The following is a 22,082-nucleotide window of genomic DNA, read 5'->3' as shown; positions in this document are numbered from 1 at the left end:
CGCTCCTCCGTGGCTTTCCGCCACTCTCCGCGCCGCAAGCGCGTTCAAAGGCATCCGTATTGGCAGTCCGCCAATTTCTCGCCCCGAAGGCCCCGGGCCTCCTCCTCCTACATCTCGACGTCCGACACGGTCGTACTCTCAGTACTCCCTCAACACCTCAAGAGGGTCGTCGGTGGATCCTGGGAGCCTCCCTGACCACCACAGTGTGACGAGCGCCCCAGGCACAGCGCAGCACAGCGCAGGGAAGCATTGGACATCTGCTGCGACCCCCCCCCCCACATCGCAGGCCGGTGAGTTTGCCCAGGCCCCCTGGAACGCAATAAAGACACGCGGCGAAGTTGGAGTGTGACACCCCCCTCCATAACATTCCACCTTTCAGACGGGCCAAGCTCCACCAGCCTACCCAAATCAGGCCAAATCAGGCGCAAGGTACATATTTTTCCGGCATCATGAGCACGCCGGCCTCCGCTTCAGGGTCCAACCCAGGGTCGCCTACGCCAGCTCACGTGGTGCAGCCAGCTCACGTGGTGCAGCCAATTCAACTGCGGCTACCACCGCCTTTCACCATGACCCCACAAGCCACGAAAGGACCCAGATGGACTGATTGGATGGAAGATTTCCAGCACTACGTCAGGGGATCTGGTGATGGAAATTCCCCCAATATCAGGGACATCTTCCTTAATCTGGTGGGGGGCGAGATAAAGACTGTGGTCAAGACTATTCCTGCAGCTGAACAGAACAATTTCAAGGACTTAATAAGTGCCCTAGACAAACTCCTCATCATAGAAGTCAATCGTGACTATGAACGCTACCTTTTCAACAAGTGCACTCAAATGTCACAGGAGACAGTTGATGAATTCATAACCCGCCTGAGAGTAAAAGGTGCAAATTGCCAATTCGACGCATTTTCTCTGGAAGAAGCCATAAGATTGAGGGTCATTGAAGGCTGCTTATCCCCTGCCCTCAAGAAACAGCTCCTGAAAAAACCCCTCTCCATCCAGGAAGTGAGCGAGCTTGCTCGCATACATGAAAGGGTCGATGACCAAGCTACATCCATGGCCAGTCCAAGCAACCCCAAACACGACGCAGCGGAACTGGTCGCAACCATACAACCATCTCGTCCAGGTGACAGGGGGCAACAGTTATATAGAACTCAAAACATCCAAACACCCCGCCTACAGAGACAATGTTATCGCTGTGGGATGTCTTTTCCGCATGCAGGATCTTGCCCAGCTTTGTCTCAACGATGCACAAACTGCGGAAGAGAAGGACATTTCCACTCGGTGTGCCGCGAAGGCGTACCATTTCCTCCCGCGAGACCCCAAACGCCAGTCAGGACATTTGTCCGTCCGCCACCTCCTAGACACTTTCAACCCAGATATTACCAACAAAGCCAAGGACAGAGACGGTACGTCAGAGCCATTGACGAATACCATACGCCGGGGTACCCGCCACAGCCAGAGCAGACTGATCGGACCAGATACTTCACGGATGAATATGATCATCCACCAGAGGAATATGGGCCTGAGACTCTCTACCAGGAGGTGCAGGAAGCCGCATATGACATGCCGTATGACTCATACGACCAAGATGAGTTTGTCAACCTCATACTCGACACTGAAGAGGCCAGAGAAGCCCCGAAAATCCCCATCAAAATGGGGAATAGACAATTCCAATTCATGATTGACTCAGGCGCTACTGTTAACATTATGGGCGAACAGGACTATGCCGTACTACCGAACCCACCTGCACTTCAACAGTCCCGCTCAAGGATATTTCAGTGGGGCGCCACCACCCCCCTACCGACAGTAGGATGTTTCACACAACGCCTTCTCCTGAATGGCCGGAAAGTAGACACAACAATACACATCATCCGGTCACTTGCCAGAAGCCGATGCCTGCTCAGTTATCACACGGCGTCCCGCTTGGGGTTAATCGAAATACACGTGAGGGCGGGAGACTCCATCACAGCAACCTCCGAGAGCACAAACGCGAGAGACACAGTTGGCGCCATTGCATGCTACCAGCTGCAGAACCTGGTCACACAGGCTGACATCACAAGAGACTTCCCCAACCTCTGCACGGGGCTGGGCAAACTCAAGGCCCCTCCCATCTGACTCCACATTGACGCATCGGTGAGGCCGGTACCGCAACATCCCCGGAGAGTAGAATTCCACCTGCAAGCGGCAGTATCAGACGCACTCCAACAACTGTTGTCTGATGGCATCATTGAACCAGCCACAGGCCCGACACCATGGGTGTCCCCACTCGTGGTTGTACCCAAAGAGGGAGGGAAGATCCGTTTGTGTGTGGACATGAGGGTGGCAAACACTGCCATTCAGCGCGAGAGGCATCCGGGCCCTTGCATCGAGGACATGATCGTGCAACTGAACAACGCCCAGATGTTCTCCAAACTCGACCTCAACCAAGGATACCATCAGCTGGAGCTGCATCCGGAATCCAGACCCATCACGACGTTCGCGACCCATGACGGTCTCTACAGATATCGGCGCCTGAACTTCGGCATCTCATCGGCCGCAGAAATCTTCCAAGAGGCCATCCGGCAAGTGATCAGACCCATCAAGGGCACACTGAATTACAGTGACGACATCCTCGTTTTTGGATCATCGAAAGAGTCTCACGACAAGGCTCTGCTCGCTACATGTGCAGCACTCCAAGAAGCAGGCCTCACCCTCAATATTGCAAAATGCCGTTTCAGCAAGACCAAGCTGAAATTTTTTGGACACATCTTTTCCAGCGAAGGCATGATGCCGGATCCTGATAAGGTTGACACTATCACCAACCTAGAAGAACCACGACAGGTTGCTGACGTCCGCTCGTTTCTCGGCATGGCTGGCTACTGTGCGAGGTATATACCGCACTACGCGTCCCTCACCGACCCTCTACGGAAACTCCTCCAGAAAGAAACGGTGTTTGAATGGACCCCTGCGTGTCTCCAGGCTTTCTCCGACATCAAGCGGGCCCTGATGGAAGCACACCGCCTGGCATATTTCAATCCCGCATGGCACACTGAAATGGTGGTGGACGCGAGCCCGGTGGGCCTTGGTGCCATCCTAGCCCAAACCAGCGGGGCGGATGTCCACCCAAGACACGTTGTCGCGTACGCGAGCAGGGCCCTGTCCACCCCGGAACTGGCCTACTCCCAGGCGGAAAAAGAGAGCTTAGCCGCCGTCTGGGCGTGCGAACATTTCCATGACTTCATCATTGGGAAAAAGTTTACTTTAATAACGGACCACCAAGCCCTGCTATCGCTTTTTGGCAACCCGCACACCAAGATGCCTCCTAGAATCGAGCAGTGGGGAATCCGCTTACAAGAATATGACTATGACATCGTGCATCGTCCTGGGGGCGACCTTAACCCCGCTGACTACCTGTCACGTCACCCAGTTGGGGCCCCACTGACCCGCGAGGGAGACATCGCCTATGTACAATACATAGCGTCAAACTCGCTACCACCGGCGCTGTCCCTGGAGAGAGTAGCTGCCGCATCAGCTGCTGACCCCACCATGGCACTCGCCATCAGCCACACATTGTCCAGCAAATGGAGGGATCACCACAGAGCAACGCTGGCACACCCGGGAGCGTGCAAACAAGAAATTGAAAGGTTGGCCAGGGTACACAGCGAACTGGCCGTCAAGGACAACGACATCCTCCTCAGAGGGTGCAAAATCGTCATCCCCGCCACGCTCAGGAATGAAGTAGTAAGCACGGCCCATGAGGGACATAGAGGAGCGGAGAACACCAAAAGGCAGCTGAGGCGCCATGTCTGGTTCCCGTTCCTGGACGCGGCAGTAGAAGAATGGGTGAAGAACTGCCATGCCTGTCAGTGCACAGCTCCTGCGGAACATCCACCCCCGCTCCAACACACACAGATACCCGAACGGCCATGGGAACGTGTAGCCATGGACTTCTACGGACCCACGGAAGAGGGTGACTACCTCCTGCTCCTAATAGATGAACACTCACGTTTCCCAATTGTCAAAACGGTCACCACCACCGCATTCCCCCAAGTAGCAGCGACAATAGAAGAAGTGTTCAGCGAGTGGGGGATCCCCAAAATAGTCAAATCCGACAATGGGCCCCCGTTCAGTGGACATGAATTTGGAACACTAGCAGAACACCTGGGGTTTGTACATACGAAGATAACTCCTCGCCATCCTCAAGCGAATGGGATGGCTGAACGATTCATGGCGTCGATCAAAAAAACGAGACAAAGAGCCAGAGTAGAAGCGGTCGACCCACACCAGGCGCTGTGCCGACTCCTACGGGACTACAGAAACACTCCTCACGAAGCCACCAACAAGACACCTGCCGAGCTCATGTTTCGCTACAAAGTACGAACCCGCATACCGTACAACCCATCTGATGAGGAGCCGCTTGACATGGATGTGCTCCGAAGGGATGCAGAAGCCAAGGAGAGAGCGAGACGAGAGACAGACGCCCGCCGCCATGCAGTGATACAAGACTTCCACATTGGAGACGAAGTACTCGTCCAGCAACCAACGCCCAGAAAGACAGATCCGCGGTTCGCTCCAAGCCCCATGAGAGTAACCGCAGTGAAAGGCACGATGGTGACAGCCGAGGATCAAAGTAGAGCTGTCACCAGGAACTGTCAACAATTCAGACATTACTCCAGACGAGAAGGAACAGAGCCGCTCCAGCGATCGGCCTCTCCAGAGCCGCGAGAGACGCGGGATGACTTGTGGGTCCCTCCAGGAGGAGACCCAGGAGGGACAAGCAGAGAAGCAAGGACCACGGAACTGCAAGAGGCAGGTGATCAAGAGGAGAGGCCACAGAGAATTGTAAGAAAACCTGTGAGACTTGTTGAAGAATGTTGATCTCGATGTTTGAATATATTGTTCGGGGGTGATGTTGCCAAGCACTCAGGGGTTAAGGAGTGCTGCCCCCACCGTTGTGGGGGCGGGGCTATGATACGGCGGGAGGACGAGGGAGAGAGAGGGTTTTATGGGTAAGGCGCGCTAAGCGCCAGTTCGAGCTACGTTTGTAAAATAAAGTAGCAGCCTGCAATCTCCAAGTGTGCGCGTCCTCCTTTACACGGCCTCTACGAGGCAACACTGCGTTAGAAAGAAATGTATTTTTGTATCATCTAAAAATAACCCTTGGGATGACCGGGGCTAAAGGAATGGGGCTCCGCCTCCGGCATACAACGCTCCTGCTTCCACCCGATGGAAAAATAAGATTTCGTTTTGAACCCTGGTGAGCTCTCCTTATGTGGAGCGCTGCTGCCACCTCGTGTACAGCTGTCGTACTGCAAGAGTCTCAGTAAAATGGGGCAAAGAGACTGTGTGGGCGGGACGACGTGGTAATGGAGGAAGCGGAGTACCCAGCTTGTGTAACAAGGTGAGTGACAGCCAAGTAAAGGGGTGACGCCGGGAGAGCAGCCGGGTGTAAGGGGCAGGGGAGAGGTGCGTGGCGTCGGGAGCAGAGTGTGTAAGTGGAATAGCTGTGCAGGCAGGGTGTGTGAGAGCATGAGCAACATGTAACGGGGATTAGAGTCTGGAATAGAGGTGCAGGGAGGTGTGTACAACCAATTAGCGCGTAAGTGTGCTTGTGACAGAGCGAGAGAGAGAGGATATCTATGTACAACAGAAGGGAGTGTATGCAGGATATAGACGGAACATGAATGTGTAAATAGGCAGAAAGATGTTGTGCAGCGCCCGTCCGAGGTTTTGTGGGGCCATGGGCTGAAAAAGATATGTGGCGGCAGGAGCTTTGACTTTGTTTTCCTGACGGGGCTGGGGGAGATCAAATGCAACATATAGGGACTTTCAGGAAATTGGCCTTTTGTGGGTGGGGGCCCGGGCCCTGGAGCATGCGCCTACTCGGCGCCCCTATGTAGCGGTATCTTTATTTGCATGTTCAATGTCAGCACAGGAAATGGACCCGAACCACGTTATCACACGGACGTGCAACCAGGCGGCGGCTTTTAGAAGATTGTGTTGCCGAGTCTTCTGAAAGTGGTCTGCTCGCTGAAGCACTGGTTTCTTGTGTTTGTGATAACTCGCCTTCAGAACAGGCCCCTCCCTGGAAGGCAAGTTATCACATGGACGAGCAAGCCACGTTTCAATAGACACTCTCAGTAGCCTCTATCCAACTATATATTGTGATTTTGTATTGCGCCATATTGGGCAAAGGCCTCAAAGCGCTCAAATAGACAAACAGAAAACCTCAAGCAGGAAAGAGACAGGAAACTCAGCACAGGAAACTGAATACAGAAACAGCCAAAGCTTCGCATACGTGTTGCAGCTGTCATAATTGGTATATTTGTCATGCAATGTGCAGGCATGTTTTTCTTAGGGTGAGTACCAGTCAAAACTGCAGAGCCCAACTTCCATTATTTGTTCAAAAGGGTTTCTTACTGAATCACTATGTCATGTTTTAAATGTAATTCTGATATTCTAATAATGCTCTTTGCTTTTATGCAAATCGCCAGTATTGGGTTCTATATTATGTGACCTAGCCTGTGGCCATGCCTCTCCAAGGGTGAGAGGGTTCCCCCAGTACATTTTTTCCCTTTCCAACACTCTCATTGATATCACAGCTGCTTCAAATAGAGTCTTAGTCCTGATCTTGCCGGACTCTCGGGAGGATAGCTCAGCAGCAACGTGCTCGCCTTGGAAGCAAGCCGCACGGATCAACACAGGTTTGATCCCCGGGTCCACGCTTAGAAACCTCTGGGTATTAAGCGTGTTATAAATAACTTACCATATCATATATCAAATGTAATAGCTAGCCATGACATTTCACAAACTGGAAATCCATTTGTCTCTTGGGAACTTCTTTTTGTGAAACTTTACCTGAACACATGAAGTGTTTCAGACGCAGCGTGAGCTGAATCAGCTCTACAGACTTTTATTTTTGTGCTGTGTATTATATATTTAGCCATTTTGTCCAAAGTAGCACTATGTTGTTTTTTTAATTCAGAAATACAGAAATGATTATTTTGACTGTCAAAAGAAATGAATCCCCAAGCGATGCTGTAATTATTTTAAGCTACATACCTCGAAAATGGCTACTTTTGTGACTGCGGGTTTGAAGGATGTCGTGGCAGGATTCGGTCTGGGGTGGACGGGGCAAAGTTCTTCTACTTCTGGATTGCCTTATAGTGGGATCAAAGCATATGTACTGCAACGCCATGAGGCTGAGAGAGTAAGCAGTCTCAACGGTCTACACGTGTAAACACAGTCAGTAGTGCTCAAGTCCTAAAAAAAAAAGTGGGTGGACTTTTTGATATACATACAGTAAGTGAACACATCGTAAAGTGAAATCTGCAAGTGTAATTCAGTTGGCTCTTATTAACAGAAGAAAGTGTCAGGGACACACGAGCCTTGGCCTTTCAAAAAATCCTCACCACCCAATATGTGACCTAAGAGAGCAGATTTTCTCATAATGTTGCAAGTAAAGGTGCACACTTATTAAACCCAACAATCTATATTGAAATATTCCCCACAAAGCAAAATCAGAAATACCATGGCATGCTTTGATGACACTTTCATGCTTTGGTGACACTTTCATGTGGTTTTATGCATGTCTGCCCTGGGAATGTGACGAGCTGCGGTCAAATGCAAGCGGCCGAACACAAGAGCAAAACTTTTTTTATAATGCTGAGCTAAAAAATATAATAAAACCGAGAGGGAGGGCATCTGCCCTCTGGAAAAAGTGGGTAGACACTGTCCACCTCACGTACGCTTGACATGTGCCTTACAAATCAGCACAGGGCTATGTGCAAGGAAAACCACCTCTCCAGTCCAGCAATCCCCTTTCCTACATCCCTTTCTAATCGTGATTGATATGCCCTCGCCTCCTTTCCCTTCCTCATCCCCACGTTTGGCTTTGAACAATACTCTGTTTTTTATAAAGATGACTTGAAAAGTACACGAATTATAATAAAGTACTCGGGCAAATATATAAATATAAATAGAAATTGTTTGTAAAGTTAGTTTTCCCTCTCTTGAACGAAAGACTACTAATACCAGAACCCAACTCAGCAATAAATAAAAAAAAATGCCGGTGGGTTTTGTATAGGGACTTTCAAGACTTGTCTGAACAAAAATGCGTGAAAAGGTAACCTGGTTGTGTTTCAGACGGGCTAAAAAACGGTGGTGTGGAAGGTTGCCCAGAGCAATTGCCAGTGGTTTAGATTCATTCGAAACCTTCCACCCATCACTTTTGTGGTCAGTTTGTTTCTCCTTGTGAGAGAGGGTATGCCCAGACGTGGGTCCCTTGCTCGCTGCGCCACAGGGAACCAGGCTGCACCTCACTGAGGAGGTCCAACAAGTTCGAAACATGTCTGGGGTTGCTTGGTTTTCTGTGCAGAGGGGACCTGGCCTAGCAGTTCGGGCTGGGCTGCTACCTTCGGTGGCGGCAGCTGCTGACTGATTTGCACATGGCTGGTCCCCTTTTGCAATGGCGCAGACGAGCTAAAAAACGGTGGTGTGGAAGGTTGCCCAGAGCAATTGCCAGTGGTTTAGATTCCTTCGAAACCTTCCACCCATCACTTTTGTGGTCAGTTTGTTTCTCCTTGTGAGAGAGGGTATGCCCAGACGTGGGTCCCTTGCTCGCTGCAGGCTGCACCTAACTGACGTTGCGAATTAGGATCGGGTCTCCTACAAATAATTTTGATACAGGTAATAATTTGTGCAATACGGTTGCTGAATGGTCTTCACCTGGGTCCTGAGACCGACACCCCTTGCTTCTGTGTTGATCTGAAAATACAGAGATACTAGCGGTCATATATGTTAAATAAGCAAGTAACTAATTTCCTTTTCTGCTGTCTTCTGGGCATCACTTCTATTCCTCGATGGATGATTTCAAGGCGTTCTCCCCTGTTACTAGTTCAAGAGGTGGAGGTCCGACCTGAGCTGATTCTTTAATGCATATAATGCCAAGTTTAGACAATAGAGCCATCCCCTTGTCAATGACATTTCTAATTTAGCAATTCTTTCTTTGAGAAGACCGTTAAGTGTCTCACATGCCGTTCACTTGCAAGTGATAGAAAACCTATGTTTTATATTTAGTAACAAGCTAATCTGTTAGAATAATTCATTAACAAAATGTGGACCATTGTCGGATCTCAGCACCTCACATACTCCCTATCTAGGAAATACTTCTCTTACAAAAAACTTTGCTGCCCAAGTGGCATCCGGGTGTGTACATGGACCGGCTTCAATCCATCTCGAAAAGGGACAACACACCACTGTCATAAACCTGTATACACTACATACCTGCAGCATATCAACATAATCGATATGTAAATGCTGAAAAGGACCATTAGGTCTAGGGATCACTCCCCTGATTGTTCGCAATGTGTGCCCAAATAAACCTTTGACATACGATGCAATTTACTATATAAAATGCAACGTGTTGTAAAATGTTTGGTACAAACCAATGCTCCGCAATAGCTGCTGCAAGGCTTTCCCTAGTTACATGCGTGGGGTAGTGCAGCTGTTCAAGCTCTACGTTTAATAATGCTACTGGCATCACTGGCTTCCCAGTGCTATCTTGCCTCCATAAGGCTTTGGAGTCGGATAATGAACATCCCCTCCTTTCTCATAACTCCTTCTCATCTTGTATAGCATTACCTTGAATTTCCATGAACTGTGTTTTCGGGAAATGATTAAATCCTTCCTGCATAATTACAGCCATAATTTCTCCCTTTCTTGTGTAAGGAGTATCAACACTTGAAATGCCTGACAAAGTTGCAACCCTCCTGGCTTCTTTGTCTGCAGCTTTGTTTCCGTGTGAAATAAAAGCAGCTCTTTTAGTGTGAGCTGCGCATTTGATTATTGCAATGGCTGCTGGGAGCTGTAGTGCCTTAATAAGCCTGTCCAATAATGCTGTGTGCTGCACATGAGTGCTGTCCACTCGAAGGTAGCCCTCCTTTTCCAACGCGCTAGCCCTGCGTGTATGGTTGATGTCACATAGGCAGAGTCCCTGTACACCGTCACTTCCTAAACTTCATATTTCTCAAGCGTGATAAGTGTCACCAATTCTGCTGCTTGTGCCAAAATGTGAGATGGCAGCCTTGTGCTTGCCACAATTTAAATTCCCCATTCTCTCTGCCTCACCACGGCTGACCAGTCAATCGTTCTCCATTTATTTGATCGATTTTTGATGACCTATCAATAAAGAGAATCTCCCCTTCTGATGGCGCGTTTTCTTTTACATGCGCTATGTCTTCATATGACTCCTCATAACTGGCGCAGTCATGTACATGGCCGCCCTCTGCCACAAATTCAGCTACAAATGTGGCAGGGTTCACTATTCTACACCTGACTATCTTAATCACAGGATTCAATATCGCTACGTCACATGCAGAGGCTCTCCGAGATGTCAACGTACCCTTAGGTTTTTCCAAAATGGCAAACAGAGCATGCTTAACAAACCATGTCATGGAACACCCCATCACTATGGCCATAGACCTTTCAATTGCGAACGCGGCTGCAGCCAGCAATTGTTGGCAAGGAAAGTGTCCTCTCATAACTGGATCTAGAATCCCACTATAATTTGCCAAAGTTTATATCCCAGTGCGGTCCTCTGTGTAAACACTGCTGTCATAACTGTCCCATTTGTGTGCGAAAACAGGTAGAACTCCTCAGAATAATTGGGAATTCCAGAGTAACTTGGAATTCCTAAAACTGGAGATTTACAAATTGATTTCTTTAATTCTTTAAACCCTTCCTCCATTTCCTCAGTCAATTCTATTTTCTCATTATTCACTTGTGCCTTTTTTAAATACCTGCAAAACTGGTCTTGTGTATGAACCGAAATCAAATGCCCTTGCTCTAACATAGTTGCATAGTTGCATAGTCCCAAAACTGCTGCATTTGATTTACTGTGTACGGTTTTGCTGTTTTCAAAATTGCCTCAGCTCTTTCAGGTGTGACCTTTTTTTCCCTCATGAGAAATTAACTGACCTATATACAACACCTCTTCTTGGCAATACTGCAACTTTTCTTTGTCCACGTTATATCCCTTGTGTGCCAAGATAATCATTAACTGAACTGAGCCTTGCCTGCATTGTTCTTCTGTTGTGCTACAAACCAAAATGTCATCTGCGTACTGCAATATTACGCTTTTCCCTTTCAACTCAGTATTGCCTAGGTCCATCTGGAGGACTGGAGGACAGTATTAAAGATCGATGGAGACTCGCAGTACCCTTGAGGTAAGCAAGTGCTTTTCAGTTTTGTATAATGAAACGTGAATGACGTCAGATCTTGAGTCTTTATTCAACAGGATTGAGAAAAATGTATTTTTCAAGTCAATCACAGTGAAATATCGTGCCTCAACAGGGATACTACATAGTATTGTCGCAGGATTTGGAACTAGAGGAAATTCTGCCTCTACAATCTGATGAATTGGCCTCATGTCCTGGATTAAACGCCATGACGTTTGATTTCTTTCACAGGATACTCTGCGGTATTTCACAGTGACTCTGACGTCACTAGAATACCCTGTTCCATTAGTGCGGAAATAGTTTTGAAAATACCCTTATCCACCTCTCAAGACATGGAATACTGTCTTGCTCGAGGTAAAATTGCTCCTGGCTTCAGCTTAATCTTAACTTATCCTACCCCCTTCAATAGGCCTACATCATAGGGGCCTGTAGTCCATAACGAGGATGGTACTTTTTCTAAATCCTCGTCAAAATATTCTGGACATTGTCGCACTATCATCATTCGCTGTGGGGCCTCTCCTTTCTCTATTTTAATCCAATAGGCTATATTAATTTCAAATACTACTTTGTCTGCTGGATCGTTTTTAAACTAATCCTCATCTGTGACAATAGTCAGTCTGTACCCTTCCCCAATAGCAATCACTGTTCTCCATGGCATGCCCCTGACCCATCCTTCGAGCATGGCCAGTTCCCCACGTACTATAGCTACAACTAGTTCTAGAGGAATCATTCACCCCTCCCCCCCCTTTGTCCATAGGTATCTGTGGCCTGAATGGAAACACATTAGTTATTCTTAGTCTTTCTCACTAAACCAGGCAACCATGTTAACAAAATGTGTATCCCATAAATAAAAAAAACTTAAGGTTTCTATTGGCACTCCCCCGCAGAGTCATATGCCCTGTAAATCCCATAATAAATGTGTCCACGTTTAAATAGTGTATTCCTGGAGTAGAACACGCTATGCCGTCATCAGTGAAAGAAATAATCATATTTAAGTTTGTCATTAAATCTCGTCCGAGAGTATTAACTGGCGTCTGCCGTGAATACAATAATGGAACAGACATGTCACATTCTCCTATTGAGACTGGTAATTCATCAGTAAAATGAACTCTGCTAGGAGCTCCAGAGAAGCCTTGAGAATTCATGGCATTTCCTGATGACGGAAATGTTCCCTTCCGTATACATGAGCGAGTTGCACCCATGTCTACTAAAGAAAAAAAAGATTTTCCTCCTATTGATAGATCAACCCTTGGTTCCTCTTGAGAGTCTGGTGTTATCGATAGTACTGAACACATCAAGTCACCCTGTCCTATTGTGGATATATGCCCATCCTTGTACTTGTGAAATGATTCACTCCCACAACAGAAACATGCCCTATTCTAGGAATTAATAACTGTCCCATGTTTGCATACTGTTGTATCTGCAAGGATGTGTGCAGTGACTGTCCTTGTGGTTGATTCAGTGATACTTTTTGTGGCTGTTGTGCTTGCTGTATCCGTGGCGCTTGTTGCATTTGCGGCACTTGTGCTTGATGCACCGTTTGATCTTGGGCAAACCCATTCCTCGCCTGTGGGCTATAGGCAGGAGGATAAGCTGTCCCCCCCTCTTAAGAATTGGGCATTTTGTACATACTCTTGGTTTCCACACATGCATGCTATGTGCCATGCCATGCCACACCATACGTCCATCGTACAGGAGGTCGTCTTCTAACTTGCCCTCCTTGCATATTCTGGTTATCATTCTGCATATTCTGAAAGACACTCTGATTATTTTGGAAGTTAGCTTTCCCTCTGAAGCCCATTCCCCGGCCTCTTGGCATGAACCCACTCCCTCCTTGGTCTATCTGGCATTTAATTATTTGCCTGTGATGCACCTGCTATTTGTTGTTGCATTCCCAACCATTCTCTGCTTGTCAATACTGCACCTTCTATGGCGTATTTTGACGGTTTCATCTGAACAAATTTATCTTCCTCTAGATTCCTAGCATCTTCCTTCTTGTTTTTCTCTTGCAATAGACGAAAGTGGTGCACTGTGGCCAACTGTATCTCCGCCCAAGGCCTTGCCTCCATTCCCACTAATTTCTTGAGTTGTCTGTGTACTTGCTCTGGTAGTCCCTGACATAAAATGTGGTAAAATACTGCCACTGATTTCCCCCAAGGCTCGCGAGTTTCCAAAGTCCAGCATTCCTGAATACTTTGAATGTAAGCAATCAGATCTTTGCCCTCTTGCATTTTACGTGCCATAATTGCACCCATGTCTGACGTGTCAGGATACTATACCCTAAGAGCTCTCCACATGTCTGCCCTACAATTATTGAATGGCGCTCCATCATGAGTTGTATTCTGCACAGTAACACTTGAGTAACCTGCTTGTGTCCAAATGTCATCAGCACTCTCCCCAAGAATTGCTGCTAGGAGACCCTTAATGTCCCATATGGCTAGAGTATTTCCTCCTGTCAGTTTTTGTAGTTCATAAATCCATGCTCCCACACCCGCCGTTAAGCTGGGGAGTTTACGTCTTGAATTGTCCATGTCCATCTGGGGCCAAGGGATCTTCTGCAGTTTGGCCCCTATTTTCTCCAATAGGGGGAACTGTGTAAATCCAATTCCATCCTCGGCTCCCATTGTCTGCCTATCCATAGTAGGGACAATGGTTCCACATCGTCTTCTACCTGACAATGACCTTAACCTGCTCACATATGGTGGTTATTCTCCTTTTTCGCTATGTGATCGTCCTTTAGGGCGCTCGGGATATGCTACGAGATCTGGTGTCCTATCCTTAGGTTGTTCCAGATCAGACCATCTTACTTCCCTTTCTGACAGCGTGCATCCTTCAGGGCTACATGCGTTCTCTTCTCTCCCTCCTCTCCACAGAAGGTTTCCCTGTCTTTGTCTGACATATTCAGTCCCCAACTAATGTGGCTCTCATCTCCATCATCTTTATTTAACATCAGTCTGTCTAACAACAAGGCTCAATGCTCAAGACTAAACGGGCTTCCTTCTTTGTCTCACGTTCAGGCAATTATAGATTGATCATCTCTCCTCTATCTCCTGATTCACCTTTCACCCTCATCCTTTGATAGGCTTTATCGATCCTATTTCCGATACTTCCGATCTCAAAATTCTCTTCTAGGTTTACCCTAGATAGTCTTGGCATTGCCTCTTTTGGCGGGAGAAACTCCCCTAGGTTTATTCCAAGTGGTTCTTTCATTGCTCCCTGTGACGGGAGGAACTTCTCTATATGACTCCATGATATTGCTGCAATTGCTTCGATTAGCTCTTTCTGAATGCGAACAATGACACGTGCTCTCTGTCTCCTTTTTCACTCAATTTCTTCATCTAATTCCCTTTGTTTCTTTGCTTCCCATCCAACCCTTGCCTTCAGTTTTCTTTTCTCTTCCCTTTCGTTTGCTCTACGCACTTCCTCATCTTTGTCCTTGCATTCTTTTATCTTGTAATTTCTGTTCTTCCTCTTCTCTTTTCTTTTCTAACCTGTCTTGTTATTCGAGTGCTCTCTGCCTGTTGTCATGCTTTCTTTGTTCCTCCACTATTTCTTCCTTTCTTAGCTGTTCTATTAATACATCTGCTCTCGTCTTTGTCTATTTCTTTCTCTTGTTCTCATCTTCCTTTAATCTTCTTTCTTGTTCACTTTCTTTTTCATCTTGCTTGCCTTGGTCTTCCGTTTGCCTAACCTCAAGGCTTTTGCCATCCGTCCACCCATCCGTTCGTTCTGTACGAGTGTAATCTCGTCAGCTTTATCCTTTTCTCCTTTCTTTCTTTGAATCTCTTGTTCTTATCGGCAGCGTTCGATCTGCTCGATCATGGAATCTTGCTAGAATGATTGATCTATGTGGGTGGTCTCTCTAAGAAGGCGGTCAGATAGATTAAATCCTTCTTGGAAGGATGTAAATCAAGGGTTTATTGGGGGAGATTCATCTTCGGAATCAGAAACCATCACCCGTGTAGCCCCTCAGGGGGCATGTTTGTCCTCCTTGCTTTTTAACATTTATATGGTACCCCTGTGCATGAAGTTAGAAGAACTGGGCTTCTTTTTTATGAATTATGCAGACTATTTTCAGCTGCTGATAGAGATTAACAGAAATCATGCAGTAGACCAAGAAAAGCTAAGCCAGGCCTACCAAGTTATAAAAGACTGGGTGTCAAACAACTGTCTATGTCTAAATGCTACTAAGACTGAGTTGATGATATATGGATCGCAACATTCCAGGGACAGTCTGAACCAAGCTTTTAATAACTTTAAGGACAAGGGCAGTCGGACAATGGTGGCGTCTAAAGTAAAAACCCTTGGTACCTACATGGAGGGCAAACTTGAATGCAGGGGCTCATGTGGAAGCCATTGTAAAAAAGAACCAACTAACATCTAAAAGTACTAAGGCAGGTAGCTCCCCTAATTTCCGCAGATAATCTGGCTAAATCAGCCAGGGCATTGATACTCCCACGTTTGGATTATTGCAATGCCCTACTGACTGGTGCCAGTAAAGAAAATCGCCAAAAAGTGCAGAAGGTACAAAATGCTGCAGGTCGCGTGGTTCAGCAAATGGGCCGCAATGAACCCACATCGATAGCCTGGAGGGAGCTGCATTGGCTACCAATTGCCACAAGGATTTCTTTCAAATTGCTGACAGTATGCCACAAATTCATCTATGGATCTGCCCCTCCATAACTTAAAGAAAATGTGGTCATTTATCACCCGAAAAGAAATCGCCTCTCCGCACAGGGCTGTTGCCTTAGAGTAGATCGCATAAAAAGAGCTCGAGGAAATTGGTGCGCATTCCCAGCCATTACGGCAAGGACCTGGAATGAGCTGCTGGAATTAGCTGCCAGAGGCTCTCCGAAAGCAGGTGAACCATTTGGTCTTCAGAAAATTGCTGAAGACCAGACTATTTGAGTAAAGTTGTGCCCCAGTTTGCCTCTCTGCTCCATCCCTTTGTGACAGCGCCTGGATGCTCACAGGCTTTGGCGCTATAAAAATGCAATAACATAACATATCTAAAGATAGGTTTGGTAATTTGCTTTTATCTTCCTTGCCATGCAAGACCTTAAAGATCTCTTCTTGATTGTCATCACTACCATAAGCATGTAGTTCATATTTTGTCGCCGCTTTTAGCTCCTTTAACGGATACATTCTTGGATCTCCTGTAGTATCGCCATTTACTTCCAGCGGAGTAAGGCGAGCTGAAAACTCAACACCTTCCTCCCAGCTCTGGTTAAGCATCCATTCCTCAGGGTGCGTATCTTCTCGCTCCTCCTATCTTCCAAAGCTCTAAAATAGCTAAACTCTTTTCTAATTTCTTTCCCATGTATGCTGCGTGCAAGTATGTGGTCATGTGCTGCAATACTGCCTTTGCCAGCAGTGATCCCCCTGTGGCCAATGCATGAAAAGTTTGTCTGCTGTTCCCTTTACCCATTCTGCACTGTACTGTTTGAACTTGGGCATATGTTTCGGTAGTGTCCTGCACATGTGCATCAGTGGTGTAACCTCTCCCATTATGACAAGTCTGAATTGACTGTCTATACTTAACAATGATTTTACATAAAATACGTTTTAGCAAAATTATAAATATGAGCGTGCACCAACAGTCGCCGCTCAAAAGCCTCTACTTCTCAGTCATCACAATCTCTATGGTTGGCACCGACAATGACCTAAGATAGCTTTTTCTCTAGGTAGCACAGCCTATCTTTGTCGCTCTTCGACACTCTTTAAATATAAAAAATATAAAGGCAAACAAACTAGTCGATTCCTTACATGCACACCATGGTTATATAATCCTCTTCTCTTAGCCCCTAAAATACTCTGATAGCAGTTGGAATTGTCTTCTCTCACAGATTTATCTGTGGGCAGCCTAGTTTTACCCCTTTTGGGTTTTAAGCCAACTCCTTCTTGAATTCAGGACTCTGGGCTTTTCTTATGGAACGTTCCTCGTCCAACACACCTTTTTCCCTTTGACACTCCTTGTCTTATATCCACCAACCCTCCGTTACTTGTTTGTGGGTGTGTATGTGGTACCACAACCCCGCTCCCACAATTTGCCAGTTTCCTCAATTCACTCACCATTCGCCTTTTGGCTCCGGACTGTTGGGATCGCCCCCTTCTCAATTGGCCACCATCACCTTTGGTTCGCTCAGCACCTGCGGAAACCAGGAGGGATTTCGTGAAAGAGAGGCCTGCCCCACCTGCATCTTCTTTACTTGCAAGCTGACTATTTCGGCCGTTCTCCACAGGAAACCTTGCGTTCCTCCAGCTGGATGACAGAAGGTGTCCGATGTTCCGACTACCCCAGAGACCTACTTATCAATGGGTCTTGTCTAACCATCCCATTCTGCTACCAAGTGTACCGTTTTAGGTCCTTTAAGACCAGGTAACACTCTACAGGGTGGATGGGGATGGAGAAATTACTCAACATCAATAATTCAGGAAGTTTGCAAAAGACTTTTGTTTGTTTTAATATCAATCATCTAAAACAGGGCGTACAACGGACATCATCCAACGTCCGGCAGTAAGGTCTCGTACATATTTCATAAAAAACATGATTATACAGTAAATATTTATCATCAGTGACATCATCCTACATGGCAAACTAAGAAACTTATGTAGTGTTGTGGTTGGGTAACGGGAAACATCTAAATATATTTTCTATGAGGGTTGGTGTTGTGATTGGGTCTCTTCTGTCAGGTGGACAACTCTGCCCACCCCTAATGCAACTCTGCCCACCTCTAGTGCAAGTCATTGCAAGCGCCATCAAATACATGACGTCGTATTGGGTCTCTAAATGATAGGGCTCTTTGGTACGTGACTCTTTGTAATTGGTTGGCACGCATGTGCCCTTCTGGAATATTCCACTCAGCAGCATGCATGCTGGTACCCCTGGTGCCAGTGGGTCAGGCTTGACCATTTCTCCCCACCCAATTAGCCCATCATCGATGATCACTGAAGTTGACTGCCATGAGAATAGTCTTTGTACTCAGCCTTTTAAAATAGCACTGCGCCTGGGAATAAAGGGAGTGTGGGTATGACTTTACTTTCTGGTCTCTGTGTAACCTGGCCAAGAGCCTATTTTTATCTGACCATGTGACAGGAGACCAAGGTTGAGCTTCCTCGCCGTATTTAATGGTATTAAACAAATAGAACTTGGCACCTAATGTCCTTCCGCCGCACCTTAACAGGAGCTCAGTTTCTCGCCTTCTCATACATTGTATCATTCTATTATAATTGACTAGTTTCTTGGCTGCTTCACCCCTTGACACTTGGCCAAGCAGGCCTCTTGATGCTCCTTCTATTCTCAGCTGAGTTTATCTAACTGCGCCACACTTTTCCAGCCCTTCCATTTTCGCGGTCCTGTTTGTTCAAAATACGATGTAGAACTTCCAGATTCCTATACAAATAATATACCTTGGCACATCACTGCAATCTATTCACTACGTATAGCCAGCCTTATGATTACTTTGTCTACTTGTGTTACTGCATCTTTACAATGATAAAATGATTGTCGTTTTCTTACGTGCTTCTTTACACGTGTGATCTTCATTTTGCACGTGAACGTTTACTCTGTACTTGCTTTGTCATCAGATTCTATCTGGTCTATACATCTTTTCTCTTGTCATCTCTTCTGAGGTGTGTCACTTTATTCATGTGACGTCACCAATCTCTTCTTGTATCCGTCTTCACGTACTCGTCGGGGATCTTTCCCAAAAGGCTGTCGGTTCTTCGTGGGTACATAAAGAAGGGTCTTCTCAATGGATACTTTGCTTCAAAGGCTGCTCGTGTTATAGGCATCATTACAGGTGTCTTGCTTGTCACTATTTCCGGTTCCCAACATATAGGCAATTTAGGGGCGGGACTTCCGATAGAGGCTTTTGGCTCCTCATCTACACTTTTAAAAAATGGGTCTCGACTAGGGCCATGTGCAATGCCCCCAGAGTGCCTGCATGCCCACTCTTAGTTGTGCCTTTTCTTTGTGCATTCTGGCCTCGGTAACCCTCATAGATCAAACTGATTCTCTGCTCTCAACTGTCCTGAAAAATGTGCATACGGATCATTGTTGATAATCTGGGACAAAAAAACGGGGCACCTTCTCGATTTGAGGCAAGGCGATTACAATGCCGGGCATAGCAAACAACGTGCATCAGTGGCTCAACATGAACTAGATGCGTTGCCTGCAGGTTACACGTGGCTGCTGTAGGTGCATTAACCCACTGCACTGTGGACCTCTCCCCTTCATCTGGGACGAGGAGGCTGCATATCGATTGTGCCTCCCCTTGATCCATTAGTCACACAAAGTCTCATCTCCAATGAGATGCTTCTCATTGGAGATGTGAGGCGTCTAAGGGCTGAGCAGGGCAGTTTGCCTTCCCTATGGTATAATGATATGGGCAGGGCAGGCTTCTACCATTGGATTTGTGTTGCGGCTGCATGTTAATGACTGCTTAAACTTAAATACTCTGCTCTCACATGTGTAGCGCCCCTTTCCCATCTGTGCACTTCCTCAATTTGGGAGGGCCTAAGCCCTCACGGTGGCTGGCACCACCACTAAAGTGACACAGGTTTGTGTGTGTGTAGTGCGCACGTGCGCGCCTGGGTATTTGTATATAGCAGATAGGTGTGTACGACCATCAGAGAGTTATGATTGTGAGCATGTAACAGAGAGTTACACACAAGCAACAGTCATGCAGTAAAGTGGTGCAGGTCTGGTGTGTGTATTAATCGGAGGTTTGTGTGTGTATGCAGCAAAGAGGGGTGGGCAGGAAGTAAAATATGACCTTGCACCCGACTTGTGTGCAGCTACCAAAGCCACGTGCCAAGGCAAGTGGTGCTGCAGCACCCCCTGAGCTTCTGAAGCATGATGGGGAGCATAGTTGGAAACAGTGCTGGCTTTGCTTTTGCATTTTATATTTCAATAATAGCGTGCCTGGGAATTGTCAGACACAGTGCAGGCATGTAAGGTGGTGGCAGTGGAGGAGCCAGGGGGGAGTGCAGATGGGTCCTGTTCCTCCCCCTCGCTGTGCTTCTGCCTCATGCTCTGTGCGACCCCCATGCCTCCTGCACGGGTTGCCCTTAGTCAGGGCCAAGCGCCTGCCTTGACATTTAAACGTAAAATAAAATCTGTGCAGCGCAATGTGCGCGGGGCAGCATACCGCTTACGGTCGTTTGGTGACAACGTACTGTGGCACAATGGGTTTTCAAGCTGTTCGGGGGTGCGCTGGCACTGAATGCCTGAATTCATACCATTTGGAACTCTCTCTGTGGCAGTGCTGATGTTTGTGCCTAGCTTTGCCCATGCCCCCAGAAGAGAAGACAGAAGGGAAGAAGACCTATGGTAAGTGTGTGTGGGGATTGTATAATATATGCATGCTTGCTTGTGTGTGAATGTAATGCTGTGTGCGTGTATTTAAGACTAATTGAGTGAGTCTGTAGCTTTGCATGCATGTCTGGCCATGTGTGTGCATGTGTTTTTATGGTTGGTCACTGTAAATCCCTTGCTGGCATAGATGCGCCTTGGCAGCAGCTTCATGCATGTGATTTACATTGGCCATTACTGCCATAGATGCGCCTTGGCAGCAGCTTCATGCATGTGATTTACATTGGCCATTACTGGCATAGATGCGCCTTGGCAGCAGCTTCATGCATGTGATTTACATTGGCCATTACTGGCATAGATGCGCCTTGGCAGCAGCTTCATGCATGTGATTTACATTGGCCATTACTGGCATAGATGCGCCTTGGCAGCAGCTTCATGCATGTGATTTACATTGGCCATTACTGGCATAGATGCGCCTTGGCAGCAGCTTCATGCATGTGATTTACATTGCCCATTACTGGCATAGATGCGCCTTGGCAGCAGCTTCATGCATGTGATTTACATTGGCCATTACTGGCATAGATGCGCCTTGGCAGCAGCTTCATGCATGTGATTTACATTGGCCATTACTGGCATAGATGCGCCTTGGCAGCAGCTTCATGCATGTGATTTACATTGGCCATTACTGGCATAGATGCGCCTTGGCAGCAGCTTCATGTATGTGATTTACAGTGACCATTACTGGCATCTGTAGGCTGTGGCAACAGCCACATGCATGTGGTTTACAGTGACCACTACTGGCATAGATATGTTGTGACCACAGCCTCATGAAATTGGTATAAAGTGCTTCTGTGTAATGCACTCTTGTTGATATGGCATATATTGGATGTTTTTAAGTGTTACCCGAGAGAACCAACTGTAAATTACATTACTTTTTAACTCATTTTTCTCAAAACCTGTGATGCAAAATACACGAATTGCTACACATTATTTTAAAAAATGTGATGGGGGTGGGGGGAAATCTAAGCCCCTTAATTGTTTTGGGATCCATCGTCGCACTCGGTCACTTGTGCTAATTTGGCCACTTCACTGAAAATATTCATCAGAAATGACTGTGAATCATGACATTTACTGAATATTTTCATGTTTCCCTAGAGAAACAATTGTACATTTTGTAGCATTTTTTTCCAATTTTTCTCCAACTGTGCTGCAAAATGCATCATTTGTAAAACAAATTCTTGAGTGGGGGCCTCCCAAACCCCCTTAATTAATTTGGCCTCCCTTGCTCTGCTTGGTCGCTCGTGTTAATTTAAGAACATATTTAGGCTCCTCCACTGGAAACAGTAACCACCCTGTGAGGGCTCACCCATGCATCACTTATAATCTTGGTGCCACTTCTGGAGCTTTCTGCCCTCCCTGGCACCAAAAGCTGCCTCCGCCACCGGCTGCTCGGCTGGACTACAGGGATCTCTGGAGATTTCCCAGTGGGCCTCTGCACTGAGGGGACCCTGGTGTTCTGCTGCTCTTACCCCCTGTGCCTGTGCCAGT

The 22,082-nt window shown here is 47.0% G+C and overlaps 1 protein-coding gene across 4 annotated transcripts in view; it reads left to right on the top strand.

Annotated features, from left to right (window-relative positions):
* The first annotated feature begins 5,048 nt into the window (after nucleotides 1-5,048).
* The window catches only part of SLC43A3 (solute carrier family 43 member 3), a 918,364-nt gene continuing 901,330 nt past the window's right edge, over nucleotides 5,049-22,082 (top strand). For 2 of the 4 annotated variants that reach the window (XM_069629006.1, XM_069629007.1), the window contains exons 1-3: nucleotides 5,050-5,382; nucleotides 11,136-11,206; nucleotides 20,486-20,552. The gene's annotated coding sequence lies outside the window, so the exon portion shown is untranslated. Of the gene's footprint in view, nucleotides 5,383-11,135; nucleotides 11,207-20,485; nucleotides 20,553-22,082 lie in introns of all 4 variants that reach the window. The other 2 variants (XM_069629005.1, XM_069629009.1) reach the window with 2 other exon arrangements.

This window comes from Ambystoma mexicanum, chromosome 12 (genome assembly GCF_040938575.1).
Source record: "Ambystoma mexicanum isolate Mex_15411 chromosome 12, UKY_AmexF1_1, whole genome shotgun sequence".
Classification (NCBI taxonomy): domain Eukaryota; kingdom Metazoa; phylum Chordata; class Amphibia; order Caudata; family Ambystomatidae; genus Ambystoma; species Ambystoma mexicanum.
The sequence above is the reverse complement of the archived record's forward strand: the minus strand, read 5'-3'. Positions and strand labels throughout refer to the sequence as shown.